The sequence below is a fragment of the Eurosta solidaginis genome, chromosome 1 (genome assembly GCF_040869045.1).
Source record: "Eurosta solidaginis isolate ZX-2024a chromosome 1, ASM4086904v1, whole genome shotgun sequence".
In the NCBI taxonomy this organism is placed as follows: Eukaryota; Metazoa; Arthropoda; class Insecta; order Diptera; family Tephritidae; genus Eurosta; species Eurosta solidaginis.
This window is the reverse complement of record NC_090319.1, coordinates 68863873-68878945: the sequence shown is the minus strand read 5'-3', so window position 1 is coordinate 68878945 and position 15073 is coordinate 68863873. Positions and strand designations below refer to the sequence as shown.

The 15073-nt window shown below is 34.1% G+C and overlaps 1 protein-coding gene and 1 long non-coding RNA gene across 2 annotated transcripts in view; both read right to left on the bottom strand.

Moving 5' to 3' along the window:
• LOC137234423 (uncharacterized) overlaps positions 1 to 13574 on the bottom strand; it is a 32297-nt gene extending 18723 nt beyond the window's left edge. Inside the window, exon 1 of the mRNA XM_067757974.1 lies at positions 13533 to 13574. The gene's annotated coding sequence lies outside the window, so the exon portion shown is untranslated. The remainder of the gene's footprint in view (positions 1 to 13532) is intronic.
• Positions 1 to 13807, bottom strand: part of LOC137234448 (uncharacterized) — a 79080-nt gene extending 65273 nt beyond the window's left edge. Inside the window, exon 1 of the long non-coding RNA XR_010947807.1 lies at positions 13791 to 13807. This is a non-coding gene — a long non-coding RNA (uncharacterized lncRNA). The remainder of the gene's footprint in view (positions 1 to 13790) is intronic.
• Positions 13808 to 15073: the final 1266 nt, after the last annotated feature.

Genomic DNA, 15073 nt, shown 5'->3' with positions numbered 1-15073 from the left:
GTTTGTATGACATGTGTATCAAATGGAAGGTATTAAAGAGTATTTTAAGAGGGAGTGGGCCATAGTTCTATAGGTGTACACCTTTTCGAGATATCGCCATAAAGGTGGACCAGGGGTGACTCTAGAATTCGTTTGTACGATATGGGTATCAAATAAAAGGTGTTAATGAGTATTTTAAAAGGGAGTGGGCCCTTAGTTCTATAGGTGGACGCCTTTTCGAAATATCGCCATAAAGGTGGACCAGGGGTGACCCTATAATTTGTTTGTACGATATGGGTATCAAATGAAAGGTGTTAATGAGTATTTTAAAAAGGAGTTGGCCTTAGTTCTATACGTGGACGCCTTTTCGAAATATCGCATTAAGGTGGACCAGGGGTGACCCTAGAATTTGTTTGTACGATATGGGTATCAAATAAAAGGTGTTAATGAGTATTTTAAAAGGGAGTGGGCCCTTAGTTCTATAGGTGGACGCCTTTTCGAAATATCGCCATAAAGGTGGACCAGTGGTGACCCTAGAATTTGTTTGTACGATATGGGTATCAAATGAAAGGTGTTAATGAGTATTTTAAAAAGGAGTTGGCCTTAGTTCTATACGTGGACGCCTTTTCGAAATATCGCCATAAAGGTGGACCAGGGGTGACCCTAGAATTTGTTTGTACGATATGGGTATCAAATGAAAGGTGTTAATGAGTATTTTAAAAGGGAGTGGCCTTAGTTCTATAGGTGGATGCTTTTTAGAGATATCGCCATAAAGGTGGACCAGGGGTGACTCTAGAATGCGTTTGTACGATATGGGTATCAAATGAAAGGTGTTAATGAGTATTTTAAAAAGGAGTGGGCCTTAGTTCTATATGTGGACGCCTTTTCGAGATATCGCCATAAACGTGGAACAGGGGTGACTCTAGAATGTGTTTGTACGATATGGGTATCAAATTAAAGGCATTAATGAGGGTTTTAAAACGGAGTGGCCCTTAGTTGTATATGTGAAGGCCTTTTCGAGATATCGAACAAAATGTGGACCATGGTGATCCAAAACATCATCTGTCGGGTACCGCTAATTTATTTATATATGTAATACCACGAACAGTATTCCTTCCAAGATTCCAAGGGCTTTTGATTTCGCCCTGCAAAACTTTTTCATTTTCTTCTACTTAATATGGTAGGTGTCACAGCCATTTTACCAAGTTTTTTTCTAAAGTTATATTTTGCGTCAATAGACCAATACAATTACCATGTTTCACCCCTTTTGTCGTATTTGGTATATAATTATGGCATTTTTTTTATTTTTTCGTAATTTTCGATATCGAAAAAGTGGGCGTGGTCATAGTCGGATTTCGGCCATTTTTTACACCAATACAAAGTGAGTTCAGATAAGTACGTGAACTGAGTTTAGTAAAGATATATCGATTTTTGCTCAAGTTATCGTGTTAACGGCCGAGCGGAACAGAAAACAGTTATCGTCCTAGAATCTAAGCCTCTACCAAATTTCACAAGGATTGGTAAATTTTTGTTCGACTTATGGCATTAAAAGTATCCTAGACAAATTAAATGAAAAAGGGCGGAGCCACGCCCATTTTGAAGTTTTCCTTTATTTTTGTATTTTTTTTTGCACCATATCATTACTGGAGTTGAATGTTGACATAATTTACTTATATACTGTAAAGATATTAACTTTTCTTTTAAAATTTGAATTAAAATCATTTTTTTTTAAAAGTGGGCGTGGTTATTCTCCGATTTTGCTAATTTTTATTGAGCAGACATATAGTAATAGCAATAACGTTCCTGCCAAATTTCATCATGATATCTTCAGCGACTGCCAAATTACAGCTTGCAAAACTTTTAAATTACCTTATTTTAAAAGTGGGCGGTGTCACGCCCATTGTCCAAAATTTTACTAATTTTCTATTCTGCATCATAAGTTCAACTCACCTACCAAGTTTCATCGCTTTATCCGTCTTTGGTAATGAATTATCGCACTTTTTCGATTTTTCGAAATTTTCGATATCGAAAAAGTGGGCGTGGTTATTGTCCGATATCGTTCATTTTAAATAGCGATCTGAGATGAGTGCCCAGGAACTTACGTACCAAATTTCATCAAGATACCTCAAAATTTACTCAAGTTATCGTGTTAACGGATAGACGGACGGACGGACATGGCTCAATCGAATTTTTTTTCGATATTGATGATTTTGATATATGGAAGTCTATATCTATCTCGATTCCTTTCTACCTGTACAACCAACCGTTATCCAATCAAAGTTAATATACTCTGTAAGCTCTGCTCAACTGAGTATTAAAACAATTCATATTAACGTCGAAATGGTCTGAAGCATTACCTTTGAGCACAACATAAAGGACAAATATTACAGGAATCTATTGACATCTACAAAAGGCGAGATCGACATTAGTGAGTCCCATAATCTCCTATTTATAATGAAGTATTCGTCTAAATTAATCTTTACTTTAGATTCAAGAGACTCCATTTATTTTATGCTACTTCACACTATTTTAAAACCAACACACCGGTATATAGTAAAAGAAAGAGATTTGAAAGTGCATCGTAAAGCAACAATACAAAACTCCGTGAATAGTTCCATTTTACATATAGCAACGAAAATTGATTTAGAATTGCTTACTAAAAATTCCACAGAGTCGAAATCGCCAATACAGCCATTTATAATTGTAGTGGTTCTTGATCTTTTGAATTTAACATATTTTTACGTGAGCTTTGGTTATCACAAATTTAAATTTACCTCGTTTGTAGTTTCACTGGACATTGCTTTTAAAATTTATCATATATTTTCCTTGAAATACCCAGATGAATCCCATCAAGTATGGTGTTTTTTACTACATTTTTATTGCGATATTTCGACTTCTTATGATGTAAAAAACCATGTGTAACTAACCTTGTTTGTAATTTAATTTTTATTGATATTCGGCCTAAACACCCGCGCTGTTAGTTCTGCTTACTCCTAGCTGGAAAAAGAAGCGGTAAAGATGGGTTTGATGGTGAATGAGGACAAAACAAAGTACCTGCTGTCATCGAGTAAAGAGTCAGCGCATATGCGCCTTTGCAACCACGCTACTGTTGGAAGCCATAATTTCGAAATAGTAAAAGGCTTCGTTTATTTGGGAACCAGCATCAACACAAGCAACAACATCAGCACTGAAATCCAGCGAAGAATCAATCTTGCCAGTAAATGCTACTTTGGACTAGGTAGGCAATTGAAAAGTAAAGTCCTCTCTCGGCGAACGAAAATCATACTCTACAAGTCACTTATCGTACCCGTCCTGCTATATGGGGCAGAAGCATGGACCATGACAACAGCAGATGAAGCGGCTTTGGGAGTGTTCGAGAGAAAAGTTCTTCGAAAGATTTATGGACCTCTACGCGTTGGCGATGGCGAGTACCGAAGAAGATTTAATGATGAGCTGTACGAGCTATACACAGACATCAACATAGTCCAGCGAATTAAAACGCAGCGGCTGCGCTGGCTAGGCCACGTTATGCGAATGAAAGATGATGCTCCGGCCAAGAAAGTGTTTCTATCGGAACCCGCCTATGGAAGCAGAGGTAGAGGGCGGCCCCCACTCCGTTGGAAGGACCAGGTGGAAAACGATTTAAACTCCCTTGGTGTGACCAATTGGCGCCGGTTGGCGGAGCGAAGGAGCGACTGGCGCGCCTTGTTGGACGGCCATAACCGTTTAGACGGTTAAACGCCAATTAAGTAAGTAAGTAATATATGTAAATGCAGTAACATTGTTCAGTTTATTTGGACAAAAATGGTTTGTTTTAAATACCATAAAGGTTTTGTAAATTTGAGAGATTTATACTCACATTTCAATTTACATTATGGGTTAAATGAAATAAATATTTACAAATGTACTCACAATAATTGTAATCAAGAATATACAAGTTTAAAAAGATTTAAAGTACACATAAAAAGGCACATGAATTTAAAAGTATTCAAAAATACTAAAATTGTAAGCAATACTGAGCTATTGAAAACTAATATTGACACCAATGTAACACATAAATATTCGAATAATAATTTTGAAAGAAAAATGTATTCCTGTAATGAGTCAGTAATCTGTTTGCAGACCACAACTAATAGTAGTGAAGATGATAATGATATCACTATATGTAAAGATGAAGTATTTTCAAAGTTTGAAAGTCTCATCACACAAGCTTGTCAAGATATTTTAATGAAATGTTACGCAAAAGATAATTTTGTAGAAAAGATGTCTTGTTTATACATGAAAATGTAAAAGGAATTTTCTTTTTGGGAAATGGTGGAACTTATGGAAGTATAAACATGGTACTAAAACTGGTATCAGTTTTATAAAAAGTAAGTATCATATTAGAGCGCAAAAACTATCAATTTAATAAAAAAATAATTTCAAACTGATACCAAAAAGGTATAAATTGGATAAAAAAAAAATTATCAAATAGATGCTATGTTATGGCAGAAATAATAGGAGAGAGTATCAAGTTGATAACACACATACAAAATATCAAATTGATACTTGTTAGTATAAAATCATAAAGTTCGAAAATATCAAATTGCCAACTTCGAAAATATCAATTGCTTAACACGGTTGATGAAGCATAATTCATACTAGAAAGTTGCATATTGATGACTATTTACCAGCTTTTTTTTGAGTGCGTCTGTCTGTTTGAACGCAAACTAGTCCCTCAAATTTTGAGATATCTCACTTAAATTTGGCACAAGGATGTATTTTTGTATTATATTAAAACATTTGTCGGATCCGGTAGGATCGGACCACGATAGCATATATCTCCCATACAACAGATCGTTCAGATAAGACGATTTTGGTCATTACTGCCGCAATTTAGAGAGTATAAACGTGAAACTCGGCGATATATATTTTAATATATCATAGACGATTTTGTGAAAAAATCACTTTGATCGGAGCTATATATAGTATATATCCCATACAACCGATCGTTCAGACAGAAAGATTTTTGGCAATTTCTCCCTTAGTTTTCAATATAAAAACGTGAAACTTGGTGATATATATTCTAATATATCATAGAAGATTTCCTGTAAATATCATTTCGATCGTATAATGACCACTGCAGAAGCTGCAAAGATCCAAATGCCAAGGAGACAGTAGAACACTTTATGTGTAAATGCCCGGCTCTAGCTAGAGCCCGGCTAAGGTTCCTTGGAACCCCGCTTCTAGAAGACCTCAGAGGGTTATCTGTGATAGCGGGCGGTGCCACGCCCGTTTTTTAAAGTTTGAAGTTTTTCTATTTATTGTTTTAAATTTACTTGGGAAATGAAATACCATTGATATAAAGCCCTTTTTTGCAAAGATATAGTTTATTTTATTTGTCCACGACCCTTTTAAAAATCTTTTATATAAAAGTGGGCGTAGTCCTTAACCAATTTCGTTCATTTTTCGTCAAAGTATTCCTTATAGTAAAGGCAACCTCTCTGATGAATTTTGTTACGATAGGTTTAACGATTTTTGATTTATGATTAATAATATTTGTAAACTTGATTTTATCACAAGTGGGCGGTGCCACGCCCATTTAAAATGTTCTTTTTTTTTAATTTTTATCAAAAGTTATTTTTTTTGTGTTTTCCAAAATGTTATATATATAAAAAGTGGGCGTGCTTATCATCCGATTTCGCTCAATTTCAATACCAATCCATTCTGAGTCCAAATAAGCTCGCGTACCAAATTTGGTGAAGATATCTCAATATTTACTCAAGTTATAGTATTAACGGGCGGACGGACGGACCTGGCTCAAACAAATTTTTTTTCGGTACTGATGATTTTGATATATGGAAGCCTATATATATCTCGATTCCTTTATACCTGTACAACCAACCGTTATCCAATCAAAGTTATAATACCCTGTGTATAAGTACAGTGGTTATAAAAACATATAGTAAACATGATATGTACAAAAAAATGTGTAACAGGAATGCAGGAATAGCAATAAAAAGGCAATACTTTGATAGAATTTACAAAACGTGCAGCGGGATGGTCATTATCTGAGTGGATAACGGCATCTGCCTTAACACCAGTATGAAGTATGAATGTTGGAGATTTCGAATTCAATACTCAGCTCCAAAACGGCTAGCTGATGGAGACGTGGAATTCAGAAACATATCCTAGTAACCATAGCCGTGTGTAAATTTTGTAATTTTTCATCATTTATCGTATTTTTCGTCTGTTACAAAGTTGTAGTAGACCATGACGTTCTCTACATTCTTGTCTGAAAATTGACTTAGGTATAGTTAACGATTTTCATGTTTTGCTGAAGTCCAAACATTGAGTAAATTTATTTTATTTATTTTATTTATTACTAGCCGGACCCCTGTGCATCTTGCGCAACAAATATAAAAGCCTCATATCAAATATCAACAGAAATCAGCTGCTCTATCAATCAGCCATCTGTAAACCTACATGCGCTTACGCTTCCATCTGCCGAATGCTGGCAACTGCTGGTAATGCAGTGTTAGTTCTAATCAAATATTCATAATTATTCCATATTATGAATCGATTTCTTTGTGTGCTCAAAATCGTTTATTTTTAACAAATGATTTTTATAAAATATAGCTAAACAAAAACACTACGACCAATAATGCCCAAAGCTCGTTAATAGCACGAATTCCCCATCTTTACAACCAAAACTTTCTTTATAGATATGGATTCCAAACAAGAATGAAAAAGGGTGTGCAGGTCCCAGTAATTAGAAATAATATATAAGATTGATCTTAGAAAATACAAAATATGTTTAAGAGTAGATGATTTCCACGCCGTGTTGTTCCCTTGAGATGGAACCAAAGGTTAGGACTTGAAAAGTGAGATATATATTTGAGGGAAACAGATTTTGTGAGTGTTCTGAGTGCTCTTCAAAGGAAATGGATACTTACCTCGATAAATGTTTCAGTTCCACAAGTTAAGGAAGAAAAATAAATAGTACATCACCTAGTTGAAAATGCAAGATATAATAGCGAGTACGCCCCAATACAGAAAGTCTAATATATCGGCTCGTAATCATAGTCGCTGACTAAAATACTCTTTAGTTAAAATCTTGCCTAAATTAAAAATGGGATTTAAAATTTTGGTCTGTCATAGTCATATTAAACACAGTTTTCAGCTAAAATAAGCATGGACAGGGTACACTCAGAGAAAAAATCGTTCTAAAACGAACGAAACAAGTTCAAAATTAAGAACATTCGTTGACAAAAGGCTGTTAAGTACGTTTTTTCTTAACTTGTGACCGATGGGCTTGTTTTAAGAACAGTTTTTCCAAGCACACCGTTCGTATTTTATGACCACTTTGGTATTGATGTGTGAACCTTCTGTGCTCATTTCAAGCACTACTTGGGCTTGATTTAGGATTTTTCGTTCTCACGCTTCGAGAACGATTTGGGGCCGATTTAACATTTTTCGGTCTCAATTTAAGAACGGTTCGTGCTTGATCTTTGGTGGGAGGGAAAGTATTTTTTTAAATATATTTATTTAATTTTTATTAATAATAATATTTTTGTCATAAATAAAGAATATTTACAACAAAAAAATTGTTATTAAAATTCAAAAGTTTAAGAAAAAATGCATAATAAGAATTTTCTCATACATTTCTCTTATTGAGAAATTATTCTTATTTAAAGATGTAATCTGCATATATACTTAAAACATTTCATAACAAGTTTGAGAATTACCTGTGGATATGTGAATGGAACTGAACGAAAAATAAGAGTTAAAAAAATAGAACAAAAAAAAAATGTTTTAAAAAATTCAGAGTTTGGCGGTGATCGAACTCGCACAACACGATCGCAAGCGCAACATCATAGCAGCTGGGCCACTACAACTGCTTGATAGCTAGTGCCAAATGGTATATTTAACATTGTAGTGCACACAAATTGTACCGTTTTTTTTTCTTGGGCTTGATTTAAGAACATCGTTCTCACTAATAGAACATTTGTTCATATTTTAAGACCGGCCGTTCGTTTTTCAAGAAAATGGTGTCAGTTCAAGAACAAGGTTGTTGTTTTAAGAACAGGTCGTTCGTTTTTCAAGAACAAAAAAGTAAGCACATGAAAAGCTTGAGTTGAGTCCGGTGGTGCTGGATTTTAGAACGGCGTTTTTCTCTGAGTGTATCCGCATGAAAAAAAAGGTATTGATTCGCGCTGCGAAGAAATTTTTTAGAAATTCAAAAGTTCAACCTGTTCCTTACAACCGTGGTTACTTGACTCCACGTATAAAAAATGGTAAATTTTTACTTGACAAAAACTCTTACAATACCACAAAAATTGTCAAAGGAGTAACTGAAAACGTGTTTGGATCATAATCCGGTGGCGGATAATTATCATTCAATTCTTTTAAAAGGTATAAGATAACGTTTTGTAAAAATTCGCAGTTTTTTATCAGCCGTCAATTTAAATTGAGTGTATAATCTATTAATTGAACATTAACATACTTATTTAAAGAAAATTTACTTAATTTCATTCTTAAAAAATTATTTAAATCTCGCAACATAAACGAATAAGTAGTTAAAGCGGATTTGGGCTCCTTGAAGCAAAGGAAGCAACAAGGCTATCCACTCATACAGTCGTATTCATGTTGAATAGTTTATATAGTTTGTAGGAATGTTGTAAAGAAAATTTGTTTGCATTAAGACAGATGTGACGGCCAAAATGATGCAAACCTTAAATGTTAGGTGACCCTAACCGTTAAAGCCGTTTAACTTAATAGACCCGATACCGAATAGGGATATAACTAACCTCGATACTAATAAGTATGCAGGACGTTCAATGATAATCAGGTTAAATCAAATTTAGGTTTAAGAATTCATGAGCTTAACACCGGCTTATAATAATTGAATTTCAATTATTATGTTTTCTAAGAGAAACTGAAAAGAATGAAACATTTACTGGCATATTGCTATGGAACCATTTCGAAAACCGCCAACGTAATCATCATCAGGCAATTTTGTAATGTTGTCAAAGGTTTCACCGGGATTCGAACCGTGAATCACATGGCGAAACTGTAGTAGCCTTTAACCACTAGGCCATCCTGCTGGTATTTGTTTTCATGCTTAATTCAGTTTTTCTCATTTCTACACTAACAACACAATTGAGACATTTTGTCTCTATATTAATTTGTGTGCCATGTAGATTTGTTAATGAATTCTTAAATATAAGTATAAACTGAACACATCATTAAACAAAACATACAAATTTAGGTTTGTCTTCGCAAAGTCAGCATAAACAAAGGGAGTTTAGTATAGTTTTCCATAGGAAAGAAGTGACCTAGAATGTTGAGTCATTGTGCATGGACCTGCAAAGTGTAAGTCCCGTTTACATCAGAAAATCATTGAACTCAAGTCTATCATGACATAGACTAAGAGGGAGATGAAGGGGGGAAGTAGTTTAGCAGCGCCCGTACCAAGCAGTTCTTACAATTTTTGTTGCTAATTCTTGTTGTATTCCGTGTTTTATTTCACGCTTTCTTTTAAGAGGAATTGTCAAATGTAAAGGGGAATAGAAGACACAAAAGGAAATGCCAGCAGAATTGAATTCAAGAATTATGTAATGTAATTCAATAATTAGAAGTCGGAAATAAGAAATTGTTCTTTTATTAATAGATATTCACAAAAAACCGAATTACCCTCAAACGGCTGCGAAACTGGTCAAAATTGTATCAGCGCAGAACGCCTTTTTAGTTAATTCTTTTCTGTGTAAACAATATCACCAAAATTACATCAACCACATCAAAGTCTTGGAACTTTTTTTTGCAAAAATATCTTGACAAAGTGCCGCCTTCGGATTATTGCTTCCGAGATTAAAATGCGTCACCTCTTCCGAAATTTTTTGACATGTATTAAAAATCGACGCCTGTGGTAAATAATTCCTTCCATTGAATATTTATTTCTAAATTTAATGCCAAAATCAGTATAGGATGCTACTTTTTGCTCAAAAGATAGTAAAATATCAAAACTCACAAATATCTATGAATGCGGAATAGTTTTAATTAAAGATTTCGCATATGTGGAGCCAAGTAACCATCGCACATTTTAAAATTGTGTAATTTTCGTCACAAACATATTAATTCGCATTCTAGGTATAATAAATTAGTTCCTGACGTATATGTCCTTGTCGGGGAAGCCTTTTTCACTTCCATTTAAGTTCATCGCGTTTAACGCCCCGATTCTAGTGTGGTAACAACATTCTTCATCATGTGGCAACTTTTACACCCTTTTGGTATTCTACCCGCGAAAGTAGCCGGATAATTTTTTACCCACAAAAGTAGGTGGTTACATCGAAATAACCACACAACAGCTGTTGTTTAGAAAAAGGCAAAACTGAAAAATAAAGTATGGTAAGCGCAAATAAGTAAAGATAATAGTAAAAAAGTGTTGCTTCTTGCTATATATTATATATTTGTTTACATTATGTACTTTCACAGAATAAATTACAATATATCTATGTAGAAACTTATCATGCATAATATGCATATACACATCGTCCCGTTTATTCGTTAACCTCGTATCTACAAGTGGGACATTTTCGGTAAAACAAACACGGTTGCCACACCATGTTTTTATTTGGGACTGAAATTCATCGAAAAAAAATGATCAAATTTTTGTTTTATTTTATTAGTATAAAATAAAAATTTTTAGGATGTTTCCATATCAAATTTTACTAAACATAGTGAAGACTTTCCTTTAATTCAAGCTGAACAAACAAATATATGTGCATGCAACCAAAAATGGTACTATATTTTGGCATAGGATAAGTCTATATCTTTCACCAACCAAACGTTGTGAACCTAGTTTTGGTCACAAAGCTCTTGGTTCTAGCATTATATTGTTGATTGCAATGAAATAAAATGTATAGTGCAGTTAGGTTTTAGTAAGAAACGGTTCAAAATTTGCGTTCTGGTGTTGCCGAACTATGTATGTGGAAAATTCAGTAAATCATAAATGAAACTAGGCAATTTTTTAGTGCTATTTTTATAGATGCTTACTTTTTCCCTTAACGTTTAAACTTCATATCAGAGCCTAGATTCAGTAATTGTGAGTTTTGATCCCAGGCTTCAGGGGTTCTGCTAGCACCTACGGGAATAATTTTATACAAAACATTTCTTCAGAAATCAAATCTCTTTTGCATTTGCTTCCTTCTGTTTTCGAGTTAAAATATTTCTTGTGCCAAGATATTTGGTTTTCAATTTCCTTGCGCGACTCAACACCACAATAGTCCTGGAATTCCTTGAACTCATTGAGCTGGGCGCCAAACGGGAAGTAATGCATATAATTTCTTTTTTTAAGTTTTGAAAGTGTTAGGCTCACGGCAGAGTGCTCGCTATAAGCTATGCTAGGCGAGAAGCAATTTTTATTTTCATATATTTTACATACAGCCCAATTCTAAATTAAAAATTCCGTGCGAGTTTTTTCCCTTCGCCCATTACTCGAATTCAAAATAAAAATTCCTCGTGAGTTTCTCACTTCTCCCTTTCCTTCTATTCTGAACAATGTTCGAAAAAGCGGAAACCGGTTATGGGAGAAAAGTAGGTAATATGAATGTTGGGGAGAGGGAGATTTCTTTGCCATTTCATAGGAGTTTTTTCACTTGTTAAATTAAAGGGAATGCATCAAAATAGTTAAAGGAAATTGGTTCTTTTACGAAGGAACACTTTTTTGTACAAATTTGTGCTAAAATATGTATGTACATTCTACCACAACAACAACAACAACCACAATATTCTTTATTTTAAGTAGAAAAGTATATCATAAGCAACGTAAGAGCTCTTTGTATATTTGATGCAGCCATCCAGAAATTGCGCAAGGATTTTTAAGAAGGCTTAAATAGATTTCGGCATATGGCGAAAGGCGAACTCAACTCGACTTGGCCGCCAGAAAATTGCTTTGCTGAATGAGAGCATGCAACCCCAGCGGATTTGTGTTATCCCGCTGTCTTCTTCTTCTTATGCTCCTTTGTTGATGTTGCTGTGGCACAAATTCATTACTCATTGCAGTGAATAACACATGAAATGCAATACTGTGCATTGCCTATACTTTATTCCTTAGTTTCAAACAAATTTGCAAAAATAATTAAACTTTTAAATTTTTTAAACGAAATAAGAAATGCGCAACGAAATTTCAATTCGCAAAACAGCTGACTTCGAAAATTTGAAATTCCTATTCCCCAATTATTCTTCTCCCTAGGAGAAAAGAATTGGAGGATTTTTCCGCGGGAATAAAAAAATCCGCGAGAACAAAATTCCGCGAGAATATTTAGAATTGGTCTGATAGTGTTTGACAACCGATGGAAATATCTAGCCGTTTAGTCGGGTATTTCATCATCAATTAACGTGTTTTCTTTTTAATACCGGGCATAAATTATATCCTGGGTGAAATATTATTGTTCTGGTACATTTTATTGACTGAGCAATTTTTTATGGTGAGAGTTCCATTGAAGTAAAATCAAAATTATATGGGGGCTAACGAAAATGTGGCGAATTTTTGGGCAATATTGTGAAGTTTTACCCGAGTGAAAAAGAAAGAAAAGTACCAATCGTGGCAACTGCCTAAAAGGGACCAAAATTGAACAAAAGGGACCATTTTTGGTCCAAATGGGCCAAAGTGGCAACCGTGAAAGCGAAGAAAACTACCTTCAAATTTCTCCACAGACACTGGTGAGTTTTTCGGTGATGACAGCGTTACCACTTGGGCCAGAATCGCGGATTAAAGAACTGGTAACGATATTCGGTTACATAATGTTCTGGGTACTATTTTACCGGTAACGCTCAGAATCGGAGCGTAAATAGCAAATTGTTTAATTTCTCGCAACTTTTGACAGCAGACCACTAATATAAAACCTATTTTAAAAGATTAAAATCGCGCTCATGTCATTTTAAATTTAAAATACTTTTTTAGAGATAAAAAAGTGTTTAAGTGGACTATGACAGACTTAAAATGATATTTAATTTGGAACCATGCTTAAACCAATAAAACTCTATTTTATTTCAACTATGATTACGGGCCATCACATTTAATGAAGTTGTAAAACTTTTAAACGACTAACAAAAATGAGCACAATTATTTTATTGTCTGTACTTGCAGTCATTTTATTCAGCACATACTAACGAACTAGATTGATAAATTTTTTTTGCATATGTGTGTGTGTGTTTGTACACTTTTATTTAGCATTTTTTATTCGTTTATTTGATTTGTATTTTATTCATTTATAGAGCATTTGAACGTCGTATCCAAATATGGCCGTAAATTTTATTGTCACAATTGCACGTTTATATGTACAAATGTACATATGAGGTTTATATGTCGGAACATATTTACACACAACTTTTATTAGAAAATTGCCTGCTTAGCAAAGAATTTATGAGCGGCTCATAATGAGCCAAACAAACACGTAACTGTCACTATTTGTTAAACAATTTCATTATTTTTTTTTAGATTAATTTAGTGACATTTTTTGTATGATTTTGCAATAACGGTATGTATGTATGTATGTAGGTGCTTGCAATACTTGAAAATGAAACAAAACTACTATCAATCGGATTTGTGTTTTTTTTTTAGAAAATACTTTTTTCAACACTCTTAATGCAATTCCTACACTTTCTCAACTAAAAACTCAACTGCATGATATCTGAAATTTTAATGAAAATTTCTGCGTTTCTGGCTTTAAAAAAAATTTTCATAGATAAATAAAATAATCTACAAGTTAAAGAACACAACGCATGATAATGCTTATAAATAAGATAATATGTTTGATAAAGTTATTTACCACAATTTCTGCTCGAGTTTTCTCACAAATCGTAACTACCGCATATACAAAATGATATCTATATATATATACATACATATAGAATCAGTCCTATCTAGGTTGGTACATTCATAGATATAAAATAAGGAAGCAGATAGCAAAAAGATAATAATGTAAAAGTGCAAGTGTTAAATTCAGCTGGCTATTACACAGTTTACATTCATTAATACAAAACTACGACCATTTTATATAAGGGGAAATTTAATTAATTCAATTTATCCCTGTCACTGCAGGCAAGCTGAAAAGGTTATCAATTATCTGCACGTTAAGTTGTGAAGCTGTGTTAAATGTCCAAATTTACATGAACTCTTTACAATGCTTTTAACTGCTTATCTTCAATTCAAATGCTTAGTAATATCCTTAAATTTTGTCCTTTCATGTCCTTCGATTAATATCATTTGCCGTAGTCTACTTTTGCTCATTCATTCGTTGCATGCGTACACATCAGTACGAAAAGTGTATTTTTCAAAACAGTGGCGGATCCACGGGAGTGGGGCATCTCTCAAAGCCAAAGTAACTCCAAAAAGCTGTGACAAGCGCCCGAATTCCAACAATCGCTAACCAGTGTTGCCATTTTAGCTTTTTGCAGGATATATTTAGATTTTTTTCTCGGTTTAGCTTGAAAAGTTGCGATTTAGCTTTAACCTTTTTTTCAGCTTTTTTTTAGAAGTTTCTCTAGCTCTTTTTAGAAAATTTTAGAAAATCCAGATAAACAGTTTGGTGTAGATTCACTTTTAAGAACACTGAATGAATTTGGGCCAGATTTAGAAAAATTGAGGGGATAAGGAACAGATAGTGCTGGCATTATGGTGCCAGAAGTCGAGACGCAGTAACTTTATTAAGGCAACATCAACCTAATATCATTTTCATTCCGTGTGTCTGCCACTCGATTCTATTGGCTGTTTTATTTGCTTCGAAACTGCTTCCGAGCTAAATTGAATTTTTGATTTCGGAAGCATTTATCAAAATCATCAGTATCGAAAAAAAATTTGATTGAGCCATGTCCGTCCGTCCGTCTGTCCGTTAACACGATAACTTGAGTAAATATTGGGATATCTTCAACAAATTTGGTACACGAGCTTATCTGGACCCAGAATAGATTGGTATTGAAAATGAGCGAAATCCAATGATAACCACGCCCACTTTTTATATTGTGACGAATATGAGTGACACTAAGAGATACTCACATCCCTAGTCTGATGCTAAGTAAATGAAGTCACAACAACAATAAAGCAGACAGTCAC